The sequence below is a fragment of the Sminthopsis crassicaudata genome, chromosome 3 (genome assembly GCF_048593235.1).
Source record: "Sminthopsis crassicaudata isolate SCR6 chromosome 3, ASM4859323v1, whole genome shotgun sequence".
In the NCBI taxonomy this organism is placed as follows: domain Eukaryota; kingdom Metazoa; phylum Chordata; class Mammalia; order Dasyuromorphia; family Dasyuridae; genus Sminthopsis; species Sminthopsis crassicaudata.
In genome coordinates, this window is record NC_133619.1 from 491,893,072 (window position 1) to 491,919,611 (window position 26,540).

At 35.0% G+C, this 26,540-nt stretch overlaps 1 protein-coding gene across 4 annotated transcripts in view; it reads left to right on the forward strand.

The window, feature by feature from the left end:
• OPCML (opioid binding protein/cell adhesion molecule like) overlaps positions 1-26,540 on the forward strand; it is a 1,489,737-nt gene that overhangs the window by 904,238 nt on the left and 558,959 nt on the right. The window lies entirely within an intron of this gene.

Consider the following 26,540-nt stretch of genomic DNA (forward strand, 5'->3'; position numbering starts at 1 on the left):
AACTGGAGATATCTAATAGAGGAAAGCATTAGCATTATATGAGTTTGATAAAATCATCTTGTAGAAGCATCATCTGGATGATACTCCTTTTCACTGTATCATAGGGGAAATACTAGTTTAGAAAGATTATATCACTTATGGTCTCTTTCAACTCTGAAATTCTTTGATTCTGTGAATGAAGTTTTTGAAATTTCAAATTCTCTTCCATCTATCTGTAGAATTTCATGATCCCTGTACTGTAATTTTTTCTTGATCCCATCATAAGTCAACAAGCTCTCCCTCCTTATTCATTGCTTTTTGCCTTTGACATTTGTGGTGCTAAATGCCTGATGTTGTCCCTCCTCTTTCATCCCTGTTCCACCTTACCTTAACATAATTCCTTTTTTCCAACAATTATCTGTACAAATTTTATAATCTTTTCCCTATTATGGCTAGTATTCACTCTCATCATTTCTGTGGTTTTGCTGTTATTCAGAAGTCATTTTTTCTTTATCACAAGGCATCCTCCTTTCCACCAACAAACACTTGAACTTCATCATCTACAAGCTTTCATGTATAATCATGATCTCATTCACATTATAAATTTCCATTGTCCATTTCTTTCAATCACTCTGTGCTTGCATTATGAGAAAGAAATATATGATGCACTTGGATTTGTTTTTGTTTTATGTTTTTTATTATTTTTTTCTAGTTAAACATACACATTAACTTTTTAAATATGCATTTTCTTATGAATTATGGTGGGAGAGAAAAATCAGAACCAAAGGGAAAAACCATGAGTGAGAAAAAAAAAAAAACAGAAAAAAGAAGTATACATAGTATGTGTTGATTTACATTCAATTTCCATAGTTCTCTATCTGGATGCAGATGGCATTTTCTATCCGAAGTTTATTGGGATTACTTGGATCACTGAACAACTGAAAAAAAAAAACAAAACAAGTATTTCATAGTTGATCATGACACAATCTTGCTGTTATTGTGTGTAATGTATTCTTGATTCTGCTTGTTTCTCATCATCAGTTCATGTAGATCTTTCCAGGTCTTTCTAAAACTAACATATCCAAATTATTTTAGGTGCATTTTCAAAAAAGTTTGATATAATCAATTTTTTCATGTATACATATACAAAACCCTAGCTACATATCTTCCCTACCTCCTTTTAAAGGTGATAGATAACAGTCACAGAAGTTTAAAGTTTAAATAAACCTCAGAAACCATCTAGTCCACCCCATATCTGTACCCATCCCCCCCATGACACCTCTGACTAATGGTCTTTCATTTTTTATAAAACAATAATATTCCATTATTTTCATATATCACAGCTTATTAAGCCATTCTCCAAATGATAGGCATCTACTCTTTTTCCAGTTCTTTGCTACCACAAAAATAGCTGCTACAAACATTTTTGAATGTGTGTGTCCTTTTCTCTCCTTTATCGTTGGGATACAGACCTAGTAGTAGCACTTCAGGGTCAAAGGATATGGACAGTTTGATAGCCCTTTGGGCATAGTTCCAAACTGCTCTCCAGAATGGTTGGATTATTTTGCAACTCCAACAACAGTACATTTGTGTCCCAGTTTTCCCACCTCCCCTCCAACATTTATCATTATCTTTTCCTATCATTTTAGCCAATCTGAGAGGTGTGAGATAGTACCTCAGAGTTGTTTTAATTTGCATTTCTCTAATCCGTAGTGATTTAGAGCATTTTTATATGACTCTAGATGGCTTTAATTTTGTCATCTGAAAATTGTTCATATCATTTGACTTATATGATTCATTTGGAAAGAAAAGATTAATTATGTTGTTAAGGTTTAACAGGGAATGGGGAAAGGAATAAATGAATGTTTACATAGTGTTTCCTATATGCCAGACTGAGGGCTAAATGCTTTACAAAAATTATTTCTCAACAACTTTTTAAGGTACATGCTTTTATTATGCCCATTTTGCAGTTAAAGAAAATGAGGCAAAAAATGTTTGTGGCAGCTCTTTTTGTAGTGGCCAGAAACTGGAAGATGAATGGATGTCCATCAACTGGAGAATGGTTGGGTAAATTATGGTATATGAAGGTTATGGAATATTATTGCTCTGTAAGAAATGACCAGCAGGAGGAATACAGAGAGGCTTGGAGAGACTTACATCAACTGATACTGAGTGAAATGAACAGAACCAGAAGATCGTTGTACACTTCAATGTTGTATGAAAATGTATTCTGATGGAAGTGGATATCTTCAACATAGAGAAGATCCAACTCACTTCCAGTTGATCAATGATGGACAGAAACAGCTACACCCAGAGAAGGAACACTGGGAAGTGAATGTAAACTGTTAGCACTACTGTCTATCTACCCAGGTTACTTATACCTTCGGAATCTAATACTTAATGTGCAACAAGAAAATGGTATTTACACACATATATTGTATCTAGGTTATATTGTAACACATGTAAAATGTATGGGATTGCCTGTCATCAAGGGGAGGGAGTAGAGGGAGAAAGGGGATAATTTGGAAAAATGAATACAAGGGATAATGTTATTTTTAAAATTACTCATGCATATATATTGTCAAAAAATTTATAAATAAAAATTTTTTTAAAATGAGGCAAGCAGAGATTAAGTGACTTTCCCAGGGTCACACAACAGTTAAGTTTCTGAAACTGTATTCAAACTCAAGTCTGACTCTGGGCCAGAACTTTATCTAATGTGTCACCTAGTTGCCTCAAAACTCAGAATTTACATTGGTACATACATATATATATATGTATATATACATATATACACATATATACACATATATATATGTACATGTATATACATATATATTTGAATGTTATGTGACCCTAATAAAATAAACAATCATTTAAATGATATGAATCTTCAAAAGAAATATCTGGCTCATCCTACCTAATATATTATTAAACTATCATTTCAAAAAAGCATTAGTATCACATTTTTGTGAATGAGACACTTGTTTTCATGGAAAATTCTAACCAAACAAGAGTCACATGATGTTACTTCAGCAGACAACACTACACAGAATGTTCACTCACTATACTGTAGACAAAATGGAAGAAGCAATCACAATCTTAGTTCCTTTTACACAGACAAGACTCTTTAAATACTTCGAGAAACATTTTGGCCATTTGTTTGGCAAAATTCAGCATAATATTTGTATCTGTGGCTAAAGTTTCAGGTTCTATAAGAAAAATCTAAGCAGGTCTGTGTTTCTGGCTCTCTGCCTATTCTAGATTAGAAACAACTATATCCAAATTAATTTATGTACATTTTCAAAAAGGTTTGAAATAATTAATTCTTTCATGCATACATATACAAAACACTAGCTGCATGTCTTCTCTACCTCCCTTCAAAGGTGATAGGCAACGGTCTTAGAAGTTGAAAGTTTAAAGAAACCTCAGAAACCATCTAATCCACTCCATATCTGTACCCACGTCCACGTGATATCTCTGAATAATGGTCTTTCATTCTCTACATGAAGACATGTAGAAGGAAACACCATCCTAATTCTTGAGTCAACCCATTCCTCTGTGAAAGAACTCTTAATTACTAGGAAAAATTTCCTTATATTGAAGCTAAATCAATTTCTCTATTCAGTTCCCAGTTATTGTCCCTTTTTCTGTTTCCTGGGATGAAACAGAACATGTCTGATCCTTATTCCACAAGAGAGACTTTTAAATATTTAAACAGAGCTATTGTGTCTGTCTGTCTGTCTCTCTCTCTCTTTCTCTGTCTCTCTGTCTCTGTCTGTCTCTCTCTTTCTCTGTCTCTCTGTCTCTCTCTGTATGTGTCTCTGTCTCTGTCTCTCTCTTTCTCTGTCTCTCTCCCTGTCTGTCTCTCTCTCCTCCCCTCTCCTTCTCCATCTGACCTAAGTCAGAATTTAGAAATAATCTTCTTGAGTGGACACACATGTGCATACACATTCGGCGCACATGTGTGTGTATGCGCACACACATACACAGAGAGTTTGAGAACAAAGGCAAAGTCACTAGTTAGACTAATAAGAATTCAAAATAAATGCAGCTTCCCTCCAAATCAATTGGGAAACTGATTTTCCCCATTCAGAATTTCCATTCTCCAATCCTCAATTCTGCCATCCCCCTTCCATTAATCAAAAGGCATTCCAAAAAGTATTGCTTATAAATTTATTTCTTCTTAATAAACTTAAATGGTAAATTCCCTAAAACCCAACCAAGATACCAATTTCAGTAGAAATTATGCTAAATAAACATTTTCTTGGTTTGTTTGTTTTATTAATTGATTCATTTGGTTGTGCATTTCTTTCATTCATTTATGTGTGTATTTATGCTTATATGTTTATGTGAATTATTTATTTGTTGACAGGATCTATGATTATATTGATCTGAGATGTGAAAACTCATGATACAGATTGGCAATTGTTTAAAACTTAGTTTTAAAGGATTGTCTGAGAAGGCAGTTTTAAGTACTATAACTTAAAATAATAAGTTAGTTCAAGATGGGCATAGAATCATCAACTGTAATTTTTTTTTAAGTTGGAAGATATCCATGATTTAGAATGTACTTTGCCATATTTTCACAATCCAGATCTCTAAGCACTGCAAGCTGATCCACTGTAAGAACCCTCTGGTGCCTTTACACTGAAGCAGCACCCTTAGAAACAGTATCTTTTCACTTGATTTGCAACTAAAGCATACTGTATGTTTTATCTCTAGCAAATAGATTGTTATTCATTCAGTAAACTTTTGTTAAATTTCCTCTATGTATCAAGATCATGCTAATCACTCAGGATCCAAAAGCATAACTCCTAGCTTTTGAGCTTGAGTGGATAGAGTTGCCCTCAATAGTAGTAAGGCAGTTAGAATCTGAGAGAGTTTAAGGAGAAAGATGATGTGAATTTCTTGAGAGCAATGACTATTTGCAACTTTTCTAACTTTTTGTGTCCCCATTCCTGTGTGTGATACATGAAGAGTTTGCAATCTAATAGCAAAGACAACAAGCAGACAAATGTGATATATAAAAGATAAATAAGGAAATAGTTAAAAGAGGCAAATAAGCAGATTTAGAAAAGGGGAAATTTTAGTTGGAACTTTAAATCAGGATAGCCAGTAGGTGGGGACGAGGAAAGAGCATTTCAAGCATGGGGAACAGCCAGAAAAAATGTCTGGAAATAAAAGATATACTGTCTTTGTTCATGGAACAGCCAGGAGGTCAGGATTACTGGATTGAGGAGTACATGGCAGGGAGTTAGGTGTAAGAAGATTAGAAAGATAGCGATAGGGAGGTCTAGGTAATAATGGACTTTGAATGTCAAATAGAGTATTTTATATTTGATCCCGAAGGTACTAGGGATCCATTTGGAGTTTATTGAAGAGGACAGTGATATGGTTGGATCTGTGCTTTAAGAGCATTACTTTGGTGGCTGAAGGGATGATTGATTAGAACAGGGAAAGAGTTGAAGTGGGCAGACCCACCAATAGGCACTTGCAACAGTCAGGAAAGGAGATGATGAGGACTGCCCCAGAGTGATAGCAGTATCAGAGGAGACAAGGGTTCACATTGAAAAGATTTAGCATGTGGCAAAGGTGAAATTGATGGGGTTTGGCAACAGATTGAATTATGGACATGTGGTGGACATAGTAAGGAGTTGAGGGTGATCACGCCTAGATTTCAAGCTGAGGGACTGGGAGTATGGCACTGCCCTCTATAATACTGGAGAAATTAGGAGCAGGAAGGATTTAGGGGGAAAGATGATATGATTCTGAGAGCAGATACTGTTTCTCTTTCCTTTCTGTACCCTTAGCACTAGCACTAGTTCTTAGTATCTAAGAAATATTGCCTTTTTTTCATTCAATCATTCACAAATGTATAGCCAGTACAAATCAGAGACTTTATGTGAATTCAAGTCATCTTGATACCTACTCTTAACCCCTGTATCAAACTCAGATAGAAGTAGAAACTCAAATAAGCCTCATGATGATGCAAAAACCCACACATTAACATTATCCACATTTTAATTTATTTTTATTTATTTATTTATTTTTAAGTGACTTACTCAGGGTCACACAGCTAGGAAGTGTTAAGTGTCTGAGATTAGATTCGAACTTGGGTCCTCCTGAATTCAAGGCTGGTGCTCTATCCACTGCGCCACCTAGCTGCCCCACAATTTTATTTAAATCTGCTTCTGGTTACATTTCAGATTGGTTCCCATGAGTTTGATATCTCTTCATGATACCACTCTGTCTACATAAACTTTAGTTTTAGAAATTTTTACATTAATTCATTAGTATTATTAAATAAGAAGTGTTATGGCTAAAGCAGATATTTTTGATCACATGAAATTTAAAACTTTTGCACAAGCAAAATTAATGCATCTAAGTTGAAAAGTGAAGAGGTCAACTGGATAAAATATATCAACTATCTATGATAAAGATTTACTATCTAAAATATAGGTGATAGATAAGAGGGATAAAAAATAAATATATAACAAAAGCTATTTCCAAGTGAAACAAATAAATGGTTAAAGCATGTGAACAAAGATTTCTCAAATGAAGAATTGCCAATTATTAAAACTCATGAGAAAGAATGCTCTAAAATACTTGTAATAAGAGAAATGCAAGTCAAAACAAGCCTGAAGTTTCACATTTCACCCAGAAAATTGACAGCGATCAAAAAAACCCCCCAAAACTGCAGGTTTGGTGAAAAGACAGGTACAGTAATGTGTTGTTAGGGCTATAAATTCTGGAAAACAATTTGGAATTATGCAAAGTGGCTAAGTGCCCAAATTCTCTAAAGAGATCATTAACAAAATTATACACCAAAATATTTACAGCATCACTTTTCATGGTAGGAAAAATAAATAGAAGCAAAATAGATATTTATTGATTGGTAAATAGGTAAACAAATTGTAACACATTAATGTAATGGAATATTACTCTACTGTAAGAAATAATGACCATGATAAATACAAAGGATGGAAAAACTAATATGAACTAATGCAGAGAGTAATAAGTAGAAGCAAGAAAATAATACACACATCAACTGCTACAACATAAAAGAAAAAATTAACAAAGAGAACTTACAGAAAATGAATGTTGTATATTTTAACATATTTAGCATGTATGACTACCTGCCATCTAGGGGAAGAGATAGGGGAAAGAAGGGAAAAATTGGGAGGTTTTGCAAGGGTCAATGTTGAAAAATTACCTATGCATATGTTTTGTAAATAAAAAGCTTTAATAAAAATGAATGTTGAAAAATTACAAAGAACAAAATTTTTCCCTAAGAAGAGATATGAGAAGATATCTCCCTGTACTCCTTTATAGGGATATTATTTTTATGGATGTGGAGCATTATATATTAGAATTTTTTGATAAATTGTTTAATTTTGCTTATAATGAGGTACACCTGTTTTGGAAGGAGGAAATATACATGGAAAGTTCAGACAATTTGAAAACAAAAGAGATCAATAAAGATCAATTTTTAAAAGAAGAGTTAAATATAGTAGATATTCTGAAGGAAGAATTGACAATATGTGATAGCTTGAATAAAGTTGGGCAGGGAGGTAAACATGTTTATTTTAATATTTGTATAAATTTTATTCAACAAATTCAGTGTTTTTAAAGAAGTGATGAGATAATTTCATGAAATCTAAAGAAAAAAAGAGGGACTTTGTCAATGTTTTTCCAAAATTTTTCTGGAAGTAGGGAAGTAGTATTTTTTGAATCATACTCAGTTATTTTCAGTTATTTAGGTAGAATTATCACTAAAAGGTAAGAGGACAATTTGTTAGATTGCCATAGCTGGATAGAAATGTCTATTTAAAAATACATCTCCTTGTGATTTATTTTAAGCTCACTAAACAAAATTATTATCTGTAATTTGTTTTTTGTATGAATAAAAGTAAAGTGTCTAGGACATCATAGATATGTCTAACATTATGAATTTGTAGATTTGTATTTTGGTTTATGTATCAGCCTCTTCTCCTCCTTTTCCCCCTCCCATCTCTTGACTATACCTATTCTGTAGAGACTGATAGTTTTGTCTTTCTGAACATGTGAAACGAGCCCCTATTTGGGCATGTTTTAACTCTACCAAAGAAGATTATCCCACCCTATGAATTCCACCTAAAAAACAAACCAAAACGAAATTCACCTTTTCTTAATAATTTAATTACAATACTTCACTTTAATGAACTGATATTTCTGACCTTATTTGTAATTCTTATTCATCTTTATTTTGTTTTTTGTATATCTGTTTGTTTGGTCTGGACTAATTTAGACAGCTTTAATTAGGAATTATAAAACCTAGGCAATCCAGTGGAACTGGGTGGAATGAGTTGAAGGCAGGTGGTATTACTATTGGACATAGTCAGACTGGATTGGAGACAAAGTTTCTCAGGTTGGAGGCCTTTGAGCCCAGGTCATTAGAAGAGGTAAAGGAATATGATGCAGGACACTGAACTTATTTGGGAGGAGAGAAGGTGATGTAGAGGTCCAGAGATGACAGGACAGTAGAAAGGATCAGAGCAGGATGATATAAATTTTAAAGGAGGAGGTTTGGTTGCTGGATGATAGAGTTAAAGAGTCTGAAAAGATCATTGGTGAGCCAGGAGTGTGCCTTATGGTCCTGACTGCTAGGAAGTGTAATAGAAGGAACAGCTGACCTCAGAGAGGATCACAAAAGATTCTGTGTTTTCATTCAATAGTTCCTGTAATTTTTTAGGGATTTTTTTTTCTGAAATCAGCTTGCTCATTATTTTTTATAACACAATAACATTCCATTACATTCATATACCACAACTTATTCAACCACTCCCCAATTAATGGTTATTCCCTCAATTTTCAATTCTTTACCCCTACAAAAAGAATTGCTACAGATATTTTTGTATATATAACTTCTTTCCCCTTTATTATATATTTGGCCAATCCTCTGATTTGAAAGATGAAATGAGACAGGATATAAAACTTGCCCAAGGTCACAAAGATAGTTAAGGAGCAGAGCCACATCCTCAGACTTTAATTCCAGTGATCTTTTCCCTACATCACATCAAAGGAAGTCTCTTAGTAAGCAAAAAAGAAAGGGAGGGTAAAGGAAGATAGTGATTGGAGACTGAATCAGTGATATCAGTGTCAGTCACTGGAGATAGTTGTAAATCATTGTAGCAGATCACTTTTATCCCTGATATATCCAGTTCATCCTGCATTGATCCCAGACATCCAATGTGAAATTGATCCCCAAGCAAGTGGTTTTGCTGGGACAGGAAGGCAGAACTCACTCAAGGGGAAGATCCCCTAAGAGACATCAGTGAGTGAAAAATCTCCTCACCCCTCAAGGAATCTGCTTCCTGAATATCATCATCTAGAACTTAGTCCCTATCACCAGTACTGATTTGAGTCCCATTGTTGTTATAGAAATTTCCCTTATTCATTTCATCTGTAACTTCAAGCTTTGAACATTAAAAGGATAAATTATTTGGTCAAGGTCATATAGTTCATAGGTGTCAAAAGGAGGATGATCCCAGACCTTTTTGAGGTCAAGGCTTCTATTTACTATGCTACCTTACATGGTGAAATTTGACTCATTACAACCATGGTACAATGAATGTCAAACTAAAAGTGAAACTCTGTATTTGAGAACTAATTAAAGAAATAAATGTCGAAATATGTACAAAGTACTCAGAAAAGCCTTTCTCTTCTGTATCTTCAATGAGTTCTCTTTTTTTCCCCTGGCTAATATATTTCTATAATGTGTATGCCTTTAGATAAGTCTGGCATTACAAATCTTGTTCTAGACAGAACATCAAATAACTTCTTAAGAAAAGAGCATGTGAATGAATAGTGAGCTAAAAATTGAAGACACTCTCAGCAATTCTCATGAACTTTCTCTGAGAAAATGTCTTGGATTCCTCTCCTTCCATCTACAGTCAAGATTTATAGCATTTCCCCTCCAGGTATTTGGCTTCAGAGGAGAGAGTGATATTGGTAACTTTGCACTGCCTAACCTCTCTTAAATCCAATTCACTTGCAAGTCATGACATCACTTTTCTGATATCATGACTCTTTTCCATAACAAAGAACCAACAGCAAACTATCTAGGTCTAAAGTATTCAGAAGACAACCTAGGCAGCTTTTATCCTTTCTCAAGTTAGAAGCTTTCTTCACCAGACTACACTTTGGTGCTGGGTGCCTACCCTTACAAGATTTGGTAAGATCACTTCCCTGAAGTTCACTGTCTTTGCTAAACAATATGTGGTAAAATCAGGAAAAAATTGCCAAGAGTGCTGATGTGATAAAATTAAATGGGATTCTGGGGAAAATGAGATGACTTCTCGGGCCCAACAAAGTTAGCTGAGGAGGACTTGGTAGTATGCTTTAATGAGGCTATTGGAGTTGGGGAGTCAGGGGGTTGGTGGGTGTGTACAGAGTAATGACTAAAAATGATATAATGATTTTCACTGAGGGTCAGGGAATAACCTCATTCAAGTTAACAACACCATTTCATATCTGGATTATTTCAATAACCACCCGGTTGCTTTTCTTACCTCAAGACTTTTTCATTCTAGACCAATTTCTGCTTAGCTTTCAAACTGATCTTCATAAAGTACAGGTATGACAATTTCAGCCTCTTACTCAGTAAACTTCAGGTAAGCTCCCATTTACCTTCTGCATCAAATGTAAGATGCTCTGTTTGTATTATAAAGCCCTTCACAACCTGGCCTCCTCTTGCCTTTTCAGTTTCTTAAATCTTATTCCTCTTCACATACTGTGCTATTCAATGACACCAGACTTGCTGGTCCACACATCACATTCCATCTCTGAAATGTGCATTTTCACCAGTTTCACTGACAATCTTGCTTGCCTGGAATCCTCTTTCTCCTAGTCTTCACATCCTGCCCTCCTTATATTTGGTCAAGTCTCTGATAAAATTCTGCCTTCCTTAAAAAGTTTTTCCCAGTCCTTCTTAATCTTAGGAGTTTTCTTGTTGGTTATGTCCAATTTATATAGCTTGTTTATGTGTAGTTTTTTTTTTTGCATGTTGTCCTTTGTATTAGGAAGTGAGTTCTTTGAGAACAGGGACTGTCCTACCTTTCTCTGTTTCCCCATCCCTTAGCACAATGCCCAGCACATAGTAAGGACTAAATAAATGCTTGTGAAGTAGCCTTGACTTCTCAGTACACTCAATAAAAAATGGATTCACCTGCTTTTAGTAAAGAATCCAAGGGACTTATTTTGTCTATTGCTTCAATGAAGGCTTAGTCAAGAATGTAAGGAGGTGACAGTGGGGAGGATTTTTCTAATTGTTTTACATTCATTGTTCTTGTTATCTGAAATGTGTATATAAATTCTAACAGCCATTTATACTAATGACAGCTTTTTTTGTTGTGTGTACAGTTTATAAAAGAGAGAGAAAAAAATTTCTCCTTTTAAAAGGTAGATTTTTTTCTACTCAGTATTGTTAAGCTCTGTGCAGTGCCAAAGAGAACCAAAGACACAAAGCTATAAAGAAAGAACAGACAATATCACCCATTAACTTTACAAAAGTAGCCCTGGAGTTGTTTTCTTTCTTTTAAAAACAAAAACAAACAAAAAAGATGAGTTAGAAAACCACTCATTATGAGAAATAAAAATTGTTTTTACTTCAATGTGGGAAGCTTTTGGGAATTGGCCCTTTTCACGAGGCTTCCCATAGGCTTAGAGAAATTTGTCTCATATTACTCAGCTTACAGTACCATAACTAGGATCAATAGGAATAGGTGGAAGGCATAAAAGAAGTCTATTTGGACCATATAAGTGTGGATAGATAGAAATACATATATGTGTACACACACACACACACACACACACACACACACACACACATATATATATATATATATATATATATAGGTTCACACATATAATTTTAAATTTAGAATTTTAAGACAAAAAAGCTGTGCAAAGTGGCATGGGGTGTTTAGGGAGATAATTGGTTATCACTCCCTGGAAGTCAGGTGAACACCGGATGAATACTTGTTAGAGATATAATAAAAGGGCATCTTGGTCCAGATTTGGCTGGATGACCTTTGAGATCATTTGTGTGTGAGATTCTGTGATTTTTCAGATTCATGAATGATTGGCAAGATGATGTTTTGTGACCTATAGATGGCATCATATTGGAAGAAATTAGAAAGAATGAAAAAGATAGACAATAAGTATACTTCAACAAAAAAAATTAATGTGTCTATTCTGTGAAAAATAGTACCTTGTGTCTTCATGAATATAAAGGCAAAAGGGGAAGCTACTTGGAGTAGAAAATAGAAGTGCTGGACTTGGAATCACAAGAACTTGAGTTCAAATATGAAGTCACATACTTTCTAGCTAAGTGACCCTGGACAAGTCACTTAATCTCAAACCTAAATGTCCTCATATGTAAAATGGGGATGATAACAACACCTACCTTAGAGAGTTGTTGTAAGGATTACATATTGACATATTGAAGATATAAGTCTTACATGAATCTTACTGTATAAATATTAGAGAGTAAATGAACAATCCTTACTTTTAAGGAGATTATATGATTTAAGCTGTATGAAAGTTCTATAAACCTTAATGCATTTTATATACATATATATATATACATAAATATGTATATATATATAATTATATACATATATTATATATATATATATGTTAGATTATGATAACTCTACAATCCTTGCTTTCATGGAGATTTTATTCTTTTGGGCAAAAAGAATACAGCATATATGCTGAGGAACAAATCAAAGTCAATTTGAGAAGAGAGTGAGCATGTACACCTGGGATAATCAATGTCACTTGATCCAATCCTTGAATGTAGTTTAAGATAGAAGATTTAGAGGTGTTCTGGAATAAACCAGCTGGGGGAGGATGTAGGAGATGGAGGTAGGGATGGATGAGACTGTGTGACAGATGGAAATATGACAATACAAAATACAGAAATGTTGAATTCTGAGTACTGCAAGTAGGGTAATTTGGTTGAAATTTAATATGTACAAAGGGGAGGAACATAAAAGTCTGAAAAGGGATTTTAAAGATGGATGATGTAGAACTTTAAAAGGCAGGCAGGCTGAAGAGGTTTTTTTAAAAATTATATTCCAAAAGCAATGGAAAGCAGTGAAGGAGGCCTCCCCAAGCCACTTAAAGGCAATACTCTAGGTAGTATGAAATAAACATTTGCTCCTTAATATCTTTGCTTCATTAAAAATGTGAAGAAATAACTTCTCAAGAGATGAGAAAGGCACAGACCCTTGCAAAATTTCTTTGGAGATTCTTGGTACTTATCTGAGTTGGACAGCCTGACTTTGAGGAGTTTAAAACTTAAAGAGAGGAAGTGCAGAATTTCATGTGGGATGCTGGGGGATGGTGAGGAAAGAAATGACTCAAGTGGTCATTTCTGGCCCTATTATCAATTATGATGGATGGGTGGTAGAGAGGCAGGAGGAGAAATGTCTATTTAAAGCTGGCAATTAAGAAAGTATGTCTAAGTACAGAGAAAATGGCAGTGCCGATTCTGACTGTTGATGTGTCTGATGAAGCAGGACTACTTCCCCTACAAACTGACACAGCTGCATTAATGTGGCTTTAAATAGCAGTTCTCATCTGCCTATGATGGAGCTGTGAAGGAGAGTGCCTCATCACCTGTGGGCTTATAAATGTAGATTATTCCCCTTTGACTAGAAATCATTTCTACCTGGATTCCTCCTCCAGTGTTGAATCCTGCTTTTCCATTGTCTCCAAAATGAGCACTAAACATCAATTTGTGTTTTGGCTTTGGCCCTCTCGGTATGTTGGGTGATACTGAGGTACATTAACCTTATGCTTTTTTAATTTCCACTTGTACTTTTTTTAAAATGCCAAGTGTAATTGCGGTGATTTACCCAATTGCTTTCATGTACATGTAGTCAGACAGGTTTATGATGCTGGGATACACGAGTCACTGAGCAAAATTAAGGCATCATTATCTAAGACTATGACTGTAGCTTAGTTATATGAGGAAAAAAATGCAGGTGGGAAAGATCTGATTTTGAACTTAAAGAGACCTTGTCACATAGGCGCATTCTAAATATATCCCACCACATCAGAAATCCTATTGAATTTAGTTATGCTTTCTCTGCATTTCCTTTCACCAATATTGCTGAATATCAAGATCACTGGGTGTTAAGAGTTGCATTCTCTTGTAGTTGTAAATTAAAACATATTTCCATTTTCCCCCTCAGGAGGAAATGATAGCAACTACATATAAATTTATTTATTTTTTCCCTAGAGAGGCACTGAGTAGGAACCATTTTCTGGGAAAGGATGAGAGAGGCAAAGCTCATTGAGAAAATAATTCTGCCTGCTTCTTCTGAGTTGTATCCTATGAGAGTAGCAGTATTGCCATCTCTATGTTAGAGGTTGTTCCTTCATGATGGGGTTTGTGACTGGGAAATATGATTTATGATGCTCAGAGAAAAAAAGGTGACAGTATACATGAGGACAGGGAGTGATAAGTTCATTACAGTAGACTGGCTAATCACATCACAGATTTGTTATTTGCTTTTTGCACAACTTCATTTTTAAAAAGACATATTGTAATAAAGCTTCTAGAATAATTGTTTATATTGAGTGAACCAGATATGGCTCCCCAGTAAGGATTGAATTGATCCCAATGGATCCTTAAATCCATAATTTTAACAAGTATCACCATTTTGATCTTTAGTTAGGTCCTACAAAATATATATTTTTTAAGTTTTTTTTGTAGAAGCATAACCCATGCAGCCAAATTTGAAGGAAAGCAAGAAACTATGAGAAATTATTATAGCAAATTTCTCTGATAAAGGCCTCATTTCTCAGATATAGAGGGAATTGAGTCCTATTTATAATATAAATCATTCCCCAATTGATGAATGATTAAAATATAGGAATAGGCTTTTTCAGAAGAGGAAATCAAAGCTATCTATAGTCTTAAGAAAAAAATGCTCCAAAGAAATATTGATTAGAGAAATGCAAATTAAAATAATCCTGATGTACCATCTAAAACCTATCAGATTGATTAATATAACAGAAAAGAAAAATGACAAAAGTTTGATGGGATCTGGAAAAAATTGAGACAATAATGTAGTGCTGGTAGAATTGTGAGCTGATTCAGCCATTATGGAAAACAATGTGGAACTATGCTGAAAGGGCTATAAAAATGTTTCCAGATATATCAGCACTGTCTATACCCCAAAGAATTTTTTTTAAAAAGGAACAAATTATTTGCACAAAAATGTTTATAACAGATCTTTCTCTAGTGGCAAAGAATTGGAAATTGAGGGGATGCCCAACAATTGGGGAATGACTGAGCAAGTTGTAGCATATGAGTATGATGGATTATTATTGTGATACAAGAAATGACAAATAGGATGCTTTCAGGAAAAAAAAAAGATCTGGCAACATAAACTTATGCAAAAAGAAGTGATCAGAATTGGAGAACACTATACTTAGTAATAGCAATATTGTAAGATGATCAACTGGGAATGACTTAGTTATTCTCAGCAATATAGTGATAATTCCAAAGGACTAATATGAAAAATGCTATTCACCTCCAGAAAAAGAACTGATGAAGTTTGAAAGTAGATGGAAACATACTTTTTTTCATTATAGCCTGTTTTCTTTTACAACATGGTTTATAAGGAAATGTTTTGCAATACTGAACATGTATAATGATATCAAATTACTTGCATTCTCATGGAGGGTGAAGATAAAAAAGGAAAGAAAAAAGTTTGAAACGCAGTATTTAAAAAAAAATGAATGTTAAACATTTTCTTTACATATAATTGGAAAAATTAAAATATAAAAATTTCATAGCAAAATATATCCATATACTCATGTTCATAGATAGAAAGATAAATATAGATAAGATAGAAACAGAGACAGAAAGACAGAAGCTCAAGAAAATAAGTAAACATACCTTCTATAGACTGAATAATGTCTGTCTGTCTTCATTCTAGGAATAAGATGAAAAACTTCCCCACCAGAATCATGGGGCGTATGCTTTCCATTTTGGAAAAACCTGGAAATATGTGCATAGTTCAAGATCAATCCCATTAGTAATTAAGATGAATACCATCTTAATATCTGAATATCTAAATACCAGATATGCCACTAATCTTGTGGGCAAGTGATTAAATAACGTGATGGAATAGATTGATAAATAAAAAGAAAATAAGAAGTATTTGAGAGAGGAGAAATACATCAATATGTATGTGGGGAGAGTCAAGATGAAAAAGAGTGGTTTAATACATACTCTATTCAGTGGTAACAAGTCAGAGATGGTACACATTTAGACATTTTCCAGTCTCAGAGAGCTATCATAAGGTTAATATGGGTCACTTACTCTGCCTAGGTCTTCTGGACTGAAACCAAGATTAGTAATGCATGGCTGAAATTTAAGGTAGAAAATTCACAGGACATAAAGATTAGAAGTGTGAGGAGTATAACTGCATCACTATACGTAGGTGGGAATAAGACCTGATTGGCCAGAAAGAGCTGGGATTTAAATTCAACTGACCTGGAGAGGTCAAATAGATTTCATAGGTATAGACAGGTGCATGATAAACCTTAGCGTGCAGCTAAGCCAGAGGAGGAGTAACCCAGTTAGAAGCAGTCCAGAAACCAAGACAAAATCAACAAGTATGCCAGTGGACAGCGATGTGGACCTCCGGATTTAGGGTGAGTTAATTGCTCTCTGCCCCATCATATGCATCCAGCTCCTTGCTGTGTTCAGACAATCTTGGTTTCACAAGTATTAATCAGCTAGGAAATCAGAGGCCTGAAGTTAAATCTTGCCACTTAGTAAGAGAGGAGAGATATGCTATAACCCTTTGCAGTGACTCAGAGCTTTCTTGTGAGGTATATGAACTATGGATATATAAGGTTCAAATCTTCATTAGTTTTCTTCCCCTTCACCTCGACCACTTGGAGACCTCTTCTCAGATGAGCTTCCTTCAAAGCTCAACTCACGCAGCTCTTCCAAGGTGAGGTGTATTTTGACATCCCTTCCCCAGGGCCTCCTCCTCAAATTATCTTGTTTTCACATATATTATTTGTAAACATTGAAGTCATGCATGTTTTTTTCCCCCAGTAGAATATAAACTTCTTGAAGGCAGAAGTTTCCAGGTTTGTCTTTTCATCTCCAACATTTAGCATACTGTCTGACACAATAGGACCTTAATATATTAATATTGATGTGATAATAATAAACTAGCATTTAAAGAGCATTTTAAGGTTTGCAAACTTTTTGCATAAATTATCTTAACAGATCTTCCTAATGACTCTATTATTATCCCCATTGTGCAGATGAGGTAACTGAATTTAAGAGACTTTTCTGGATGTATTCCCCTAGTAAGGGTTTTGGACATGATGTGAATCCAGGTTTTCTCAACAACAAGCCCATCCCTTCATACTGCCATACTGCCTTCTGGATAGTCAGTTCATTAGAAAATGGGCAGCCAGATAATTTGGCTAGCTTCCAGGGGAACAATGTGCTCCCTGGGACAGAGAAGGAGATTGATTCTAGTCCAGGCTTTCAGTTCTGAGCCTCAGCTTTGCATTCAACAAGAAAATGATCAGTATACAATAGGAAAATGATTGGTGTTCTGTTTGACATTTTGTTTCCTCGGTGCACAGCACATCCAAAAGCTAATATGCAATCATCTAAAAACAAAACAAACTCAAACCTCTAGAAACCTCTCTATCTTGAATTAAGGAGCGAAGTGGAAGGGTTAAGGGGAGTGGGTTGTCAGAACAGTAGAAGCTTGAAAACCGAAATAATGCTCTTTTTCTTTCCCTGTCTGTTCCTTTGGAATTATGGTCCCATGGATGTTGGCTGGTGTTAAGGACTATTTTTAAACCCTGCCGGCATTCAGATATGTCCCCTTTGTGCTTATTCATACAAGGAAACCATTTTCTCTCTCCTTATTAAAGAAATCACAAATATCAGCTGTGGTCTGGCCACATGCTGGCTTATCTGTTGCCAAGCCCCAGAAAGTCTAAGTAGCTAGCAAAATCAGACCAGGATTAGAACTATCTTGGAATCATGCACAGAGATACTAACCAAGGTATCCACACTGTTGTGATCTTCCATTGGAGAGGGCGGAATGGAGGGGACCTGTGGTAATTCTCCCACTTGTGCCTAATTTGACAAGCTCATCTGGCCCTTCCATGACTTCATGAGTAGTCCTGTTATATGGTGCTCAGGAAAAGGGAGAGCCCCACGTGGACATTTATAAAATGGCCCTTGATCCCAGAGGAGCCTTCTGGTGGCACTGTAACAGGGAGCTCAGGCAAATTCCATCTGCCTTTTTCAGTCCTGAGGTTCACATCTGTCCCCTCACATTCCCCTTCTTGACAGCATCCCTATCCTCCCTTGCCGTTTTCCCTTTGCTGCTGTCACTCACTTGGGTTTTCATAGTCTGAGCTCAGCCGCTGTTCAAAGGAGAGAGAAAACTGTAGCCATTTCTGTTCAGTCTGGCTGCCTGGGAGTTCAAAAGATAAGAAGCACTTTCCAGCATGAAATAGGCCATGAAATATGTTTGAAAATAAAGTTGTTAATGACAATTGTCATCAAAAACTTTCCCTTTGAAATGCATCATTCGCAGCTTACATACCTAAGAGAACTAATCTCTTCTTTTGAAACTTCATACTGTGAGGCAGCCAGTAGAGACAGATGTGGTCATATCTTTATTTTCCCACAATGGTGTATGTATGTATGTATGTGAATACACATGTGCATGCACACACATCACACCCCCATTTACATGCATGCAAATACCACTCAACGTATACAATGCCTCTCCATATGTCTGTACACATGCATATTCTCACAAACAACCATAAGGGCTCCAGTCATTCCCATAGACCACAGCCAAAGTGAGTTTCCTTAAGTGCATTTCTAGCTATATCATTGTGCTACTCAATCATTTCCAGTGGCTTCCTGTTGACTCTAGGATAAAATATAAATTCTGCTAAGCTTTTAAAGGTTAGTCCCGACCACTTTCTCCAGCCGCACTGGGCACTGTGTCTCTTGGTGATCAGCCAAAGTGGCCTTCTTTCAGTTTCTCAGACATGATATCCCCTCTCCTATCTCCATGTCCCATCACTGCAAGGAGCCTCTTTCTCTAAGTACTGTCTAAAGAGAACCTTTCCTGGAGCTGTCCCCCTCCTTAAGCTGAGAGGGCATCTGCACCCCAAGGTGGCTTTGTTCTTTATGTGCTTAGTATGTGGTTTCCTCTGGAATAAAGTGCTTCATTTGGGAGCAAGAACTGGGTTTTTTTGAGTTGGGTTTTGGGTCTATGTCTCTCTAACACACAGAAGAGGCCCAATAGATATTTATTAGATGCCTGTTAAATAAATGATTGATGTGGTATCAAAATGTGACATTTTAGAGAGTTCCACTCAACATGTTTCTACACTAAACTTCTCTCTATTTCTCACAAATAACAAATACTCCATCTCCCATCTCCAGGACTTGTACTGGCTGCCCCTCTCCATCTCCAGTCATAGAATTCCTCTCTTTTTCCGGTACCACCTTCTATATGATACTTTAATGATCTCCACAGCTGCTAGTGCTCTCCTTCATTAACTACTTATATTTTGCCACTTTGCATTTATTTGTATTTATTCTGTATATACTTATCTGTGTACTTGTCTCCCCACTGGCTTGGGAGCCCATTCATTCTTTTTTATTGGAATTCCTGGCATGATACCTAGAACAGAGTTGATGCTTAACATATGCTTGTTAATTAATTGTGTGATTATGTAGGACACAATGTACTTAATTATATAAACACACAAGTGCATGTTACATGTATGTATACAAATGTATATAGTTTGTATTTATACAAACACATACATGATAGCTATTAATATATATTGATGGAGGGGGTTCTTATTGGAAGTTTCCCAGCTTAGACGCTAAAATGTTGGAGTTTAATTTACTTAATTTTAAAACAATTTATTTATATATTTTATGTATATATTTTAATTTACATATATAATTTTATATGGTTACTTAATTTACTTATACTTTACTTAAATTTATACATATATGTATATGTATAAATATAAATTTATACATATACCTTACATATATAACTTATTAAATATATATTACATCAAATGTCTGTGTGTATACATATCTAAACAAACATCTAGAAATAGATATATTACCTGTACCCTCCTCCAACAAGATAGTCTACCCATGGACTCTTGAAATGGGTTCTATACTGGTTATAGCCTAACCTTAAAAAAAGATCAGGTTTTTCTCATTATGTCTCCATTATATCTCTAACAAAAGCTAAATGGTTTATATCTTAGGTCTCACCTAAATGAGAGTAACAGGGACATTTCCAGAATGACTATTATTTGTCCAAAGTAGGTATTTGGTGCTGGACATCTTTTGGACACTTTGGCATCTGCCAAAAAAATAGCTAAATTACAAAAGACTCATAAAAACTCATTAACAAATATCAAAAGCACGCAAAAAATAATAAATAAATTATCATACCAATTACACTCCCCTGAAAGTTGGGACTGCTAAACAGATATTTCACTTTTACTTTTGACCTGTACCATCTATATAACTCAGAAGTCCAGATTTCCTGGCAAAGAAGAGAATAATTTGCACTTTCTTAATTCTTTCAGCTGAAGCATCTTTTTCTAGGTTTCTCCTGATAAGTGACATGTTGCAGAACTGAGTAACTGATTCAGATCCAGGAACCCAAGAAATCCTGGACTATTAAGATAGTCATAAAGACTGGAAATATTCACAATTCAGCATCATTCCTTGGTCATTTGAATTTAAGGAAAGAAATACAACTGCCAGGGGTCTGGGGTGCAGTCACAGGCTTGCCTGATCAAGCATATGTTTTTGTTGGCACATGTTCATAGCCAGTATTGCTGCTGGACATTGTGGGGAGGATAGGGAGATACATCCTCCCTCTGCTGCTAAAAGTCCAAGGAAGAACTGGCAGCTCCCCAAACAACAGTCTCAAAAGAGAGGAAGAGAGAGCGAGACAGATTCTTTGTCCTCTCCTTTTATAGTTTACTGAGTAGGAGGCTTTTCCTGGCTCAGTTACCAATCATCTATGACATAGCCCCAGTCTTTTAGTGTTGAGGCAGATGCATGCCCAGCTCTGTGGAAGCTCTGTGTGTGTGTGTGCACACACACATATATATGCAAGTATATGTACATGCACTAGCTTGGGGTGGTGGAGAGAGCAACAAGGCAGAGAAAAAGAAAGAGAAGAGAGAGAGAGAGAGAGAGAGAGAGAGAGAGAGAGAGAGAGAGAGAGAGAGAGAGAGAGAGAGAGACAAAGACAGACCTAGAGAGACCAAAAAAACCCAAAAAAACAAAAAAAACAAAAAAACAGAGAGAGACAGAGAGAGTTTTGAGGGAGAGAAGAGGAGAGAGATCGTTAGGTTAGTGTTGAAAGACATAAGATTCATATCCTGGCTCTGGTGATTATTTCTTCTATAATATGATCTTGGGTAAGTCATTGAACTCTTTGAAATTCCAGTGACATCCTGGTATGTATTGATTAAAAGATGAATTTTAGTCTTCATTGATAGAAGAGTTTGTTCACTGGAAGTGAGTCGACTAATGAATAAATCATATACCCATATACATATACATTCACAGAATTTCAAATTTAGAAATATACAACTGATAAATATTCTGTACACAAACATACAAATATATCATTCATGGATATATGTGTGTGTGCATGTGTGAGTGTGTGTAATAGTATTTGGTCTATCCTAATTACTATGATAGCTGCTAGAGACCCTTGTGGGAAAATATCTAGTTATAGAATTCATAGGTTCTGATTTATAAAGACAGAAGTTTTGTTGTTTTTTTTAATAAGAACTTATTGAGAGTTGATGAAGAAAGAAAATTCCCAGGCAGAACTATCCTGCCAAACACCAAAATATCATTTCACATTAATTTCTTCCTTGCTTCTTTCTTTCCTTTTTTCCTTCCTTCCTCCTTTCCTCTTTTTACTTTTTCTGAAATTCCATCAATTAGAAACATTCTCTTTTAAAAATGCAAATACATTTTGGAGGACTAAAAGTTCATCATTCATTTACACTTTACTGTGCATTAATTAGTTTAGACCTTTCTTTTCTTAACACCTAGCTATGATCAAGAACATTAAGTGACAGAGCCTTTTAATTAAATGGGGGAGGGGATATAGGCAGTTTGGGGAACTGTAGTACTTCAGAAGGAAGGGCAGACCTTGATGAGATACCTATTAGGAGTATAATTCAAAGAGTTGGTCATTGTGACCTTCAATTCTGTACTGGTGGGTTTCCTCTGAAGAACTCAGAGGGCCCTGGATATAGGAAAGTATAATTAATACTTAACATTTTGTGTTAAGTGGTAAATGTGAGTAAGGGGGTAGTTAGGTAGAAAGGCTGAAAATCCCCAGCTGAGAAAGAAAGATAATTGGGTTTGACAGAGGGGACCAGAAAAGGGAACTAATAAAATTTTGTTTGCCAAATTATAGGGAGAATTATTGCTCTTAGAATGCAGCTTTGCATATTTTATTTCAGTGAACATTTCCTCTTGTTTTCTTGTTTTATACGAGTCTGAATTTGAACAGGTAAACTGTTCCTTTGACTGTGATTGATGAGTGGTGATGTCTGGGGAAGGGAATACAAGAAGTATTTTCAGAAAGACCTTAGAGAAACTGGTAGCAGCCTTTCTTTTTAAGAGTTTCTGATCATCAGAACAGAACTTATTAACCTACACTTTATGGACTTGTTTAAAAAATGATAACGATAACTATTTCAACTGATTTCCTTTGTAATCCTATCTTTTAAAAAAATTTTATGCATTTAGAAACATCATTCTGAGAAAAGATCAATAAGCTTTACTAAATGTCAAGATTTCCACAACAAAAAAACCATGTTAAGAACTGCTGCCCTACAGAAATATGTGTTCAGGGATTAATCAATAATGAACTTGATCAATAAATTGGCAGAATTTGCTTGGTAGGTTTCTTGCTAGACCATGATGAGGAAGCATGAAAATACTTGGCTCGTGAGGCCTTAGAATGTCAGTACTAGGAATAAGGAAAGAAAAGAAGAAATGGAGTGCCAAAGAAATACTTTGACTATTTTGTTTAGGATGGAAATTGTACTCAAGAAAAATAAAAAGAAAAATTTATTTTTTCCTTCTTCTCTCCATCCCTTAGATAACTAATAACCTCCTATACTCAGAATTTTGAACTTAACCTAGTTTTATTAATTTAGTAGGCTAAAGGAGTATGCTGGGAACCTAACTTACACATTAATAATGTCATTTCTATAGGATCCTTCATAAAAATTCTATTTCAGTACTTTATCATGGCATGAGGATGATTTTACTTTCTCCAGAGTTATGCCTGTGGAGCAAAAGCATTGACATATTCCAAAATGTTGAAAAAAAGCTTTGAAAAACTTCCCAGAAGCCAACTGCGTGTATTTCCCATGATTTACCTAAGTAAGTAAAGGCTCATCCCCTGTAAGCTGTCCACTAGTTATGGATCCATTAGCTATAGCAATCCACAGAAGAAAAGTAAAGAAGAAATAAAGTTCAGTTCCTTTTGTTTCTGCATTAATCATGACAGAGTAACAGTACAGGACAAATTATTTTAAGAATATAGTTTTAAGATCATCTTATATCTTAATTTAACTCATGGCATTCTAAATACAACCTCCATTGGTCCATTAACCAATAAGTTGACATTCTACTAGAATAATTGAATCACATCTGTATTGGGATTCCTATAAATGGAAACAAAGAATATAAGGATGCTGCAATTAATTGTATGGATAACTCACAGGTTCTCCTTGGAGATGCAAAAGAAAAAAAAAAGAAGTTGCTTTGCTCATATGCAATAAAAAGCACCATTTTATTGAACACTTGGACATTTCATAATGCAGTACTTATGGTGAACATCTTTCAAAGTAGTTTATATACCACCATCTGTTGGAGAAGATAAGGGAGCAAAGAAATTCTACGAAGAACTGAAAAAGACCATTCAGAAAAAAAAAAAAAACAAAAACCCAGAAACAATAAACTTGAATATTCATCCTCAGGACATAAATGTAGAGTTGGAAGGGGCCTTAGAGGTAATCTAATCCAAATCTTTTATTTTACAATTGTATTACTTTGTAATGCTAAAAATCCATGTTCTATAGGAAATCTTTACCAATCCCATTTAAATCTAGTGCCTTCTCCTTGTTTAATATTATTTTCTAGTTATTATATATATATAGTTATTATATATGTAGCTTGTTTCTCTGTGTATGTATGCACATATATACATATATACATACCCATATAGATACACATGTGCATACATGTATACACGTGTGTATTTGTTGTTGTTTGTTTCTCTTCCATTAGTTTATAAGGCTTCAAGGCAAAGACTATCTTTTGTCTATTTTTCTATCTCCAGAATTTAGCACAATACCTGATTTATAGCCGGCACTTAATAAATGTTTATTAATTAATAGATTGATATGTCAGTCAGAAAAAAATATTTTAAGCATTTTATGTAGTCGATGCGGCTGAAATAATGGACTTTGCAAAGAAAGACATACAAATAAATGATCACATCCATGATCTGTGTCAAAAAGAAGGCCCTTGAAACTGAAATTTGGGAAAAGCCTTTTTCAAAATGTAATTTTTTAGCTAAATCATAAAGGACGTAAGAAATTTGAGGAATCAGTGTTGAGGAGGGGGAACATTCCAGACTTGGGGGATAATTTGGGCAAAAAGAAGACAGCAAGATGCTATGTTTAAGAAGTAATGGGCAGATTATTTAAACTAGATTGTACAATGTATAGAAGGGAAGAAAACAAAGGAGCAGGTTGTGAGGCTATTCAAATACCAAATGGAGAAGTATATGTTTGAGCTTAGAGATTATAGGGAGGCATCACAGTTTATAGAGTGTGATGATATGATTAGACCTACATCATAAGCATATTTTTGGAGCAACTGTGTGGAGGAAGCAAAGATATGGGGAGACTTGGGACAGGGAGGCTGATTAGAAATTTATATGATAACTGTTATATATGTAAAAGGAATAGCAAGTTGTACATAATACATTTGCAGTTTCATGTGCAATCATCTTTTTTATTATACTATTTTATGGAAGTGCTTATTTTACTCCATAAATTAAAAAGAAAATAACCAAAAATAAAATTAAAAAAAAAAACTATTGTAATAGTCCTGGTAAAGGATGATGAAGGACTGAATTAGTGGTGTGTCTGCATAAGTAAGAGAAGGTAGAAATGACAATATTTGGCAACATATATTGGACATGAGTTGGATGAATAAGAGTGAGAAGTTAAGAATATTATGAAGGTTATGAGTCTGTTTAATTGTAATTTCTTCAAAGTGCTATGTGATTTCATAGGGTAAGGACATCTCTTAGGAGGAATTAAGGAAGATTTCCAGAAGACTTTTTTCTAGATTTTGCAGAATTGGGGACTAATTTTTTGAGTGAGGACATTCTATGTAGAAGGAATGACTTAAACAAATATAGTCAACTTGGGAAAGAATGGATATATTCCAGGAAGAGTGAATAATTAATTTTACCAGAAGAGGTAAATAAAGGTTTGAGTGAAGGGTAAGGCAACAAAGTGAGGTCTATACCCGAGCATAATGACCCTTCTCATAGTCATAGCATAATGACTCTTCTCATAGTCATATCACTGGGGAATTAGAAGGGCTTTCAATGACAATCTATTCCACATACCAAAGAAAGCCCCATTATAATATATATATATATATATACATATAAATATAAATATATATATATGTATATATATATATATATATATATATAAATGGTAATCCAGATTCTGCTTGAAGAATTCCAAGTAAAAGGAGACCACCACCTCCAAGCATCCTACTCTGTTTAGGAGAGCTTGAATTGTTGGGAAGTGATGTGTGTGTGTGTGTGTGTGTGTGTGTGTGTGTGTGTTTCCTGACATAAAGCCTATTTTGGTTTCTTTGCAACTTCTATCAAGCATTCCTCTTAATTTTTCCTTCTTTACCTGCCAGCCCTTTCAGTACTTGAATACAGAAACTATTTGACCAACACCAACAGTATCCAATCTTCTTCAGGTGAAATATGCCTGGTACCTTCAGGCAATCCTCATATGCACTCAAAGTCATCCACCATATTGATTTCCCTCTTCTGAATAATCACCTCACTTTGAATATCAAGCTAATGAGTTGGGGTGTTATTTAATAGACAATAGGGAGATAGTGAAGATTTTAATGAGAGACTGATATGGTCAGAATTATTCATAAGGAAGAATACTGCAACAATTTGTAGGATGGTTTGGAAGGAAAGAAAACAAAAACAGTTATCAGGTTGCAGGTTATTATAGCAGTTCATTCACAAAATATAATCACAGCTAGAACTAGCATGTTGGAAAAGGGGACACAAAGGAGGAGATGTGTATGGGAAAATATATATATGTGTATTTATGTGTGTGTGTGTATACAC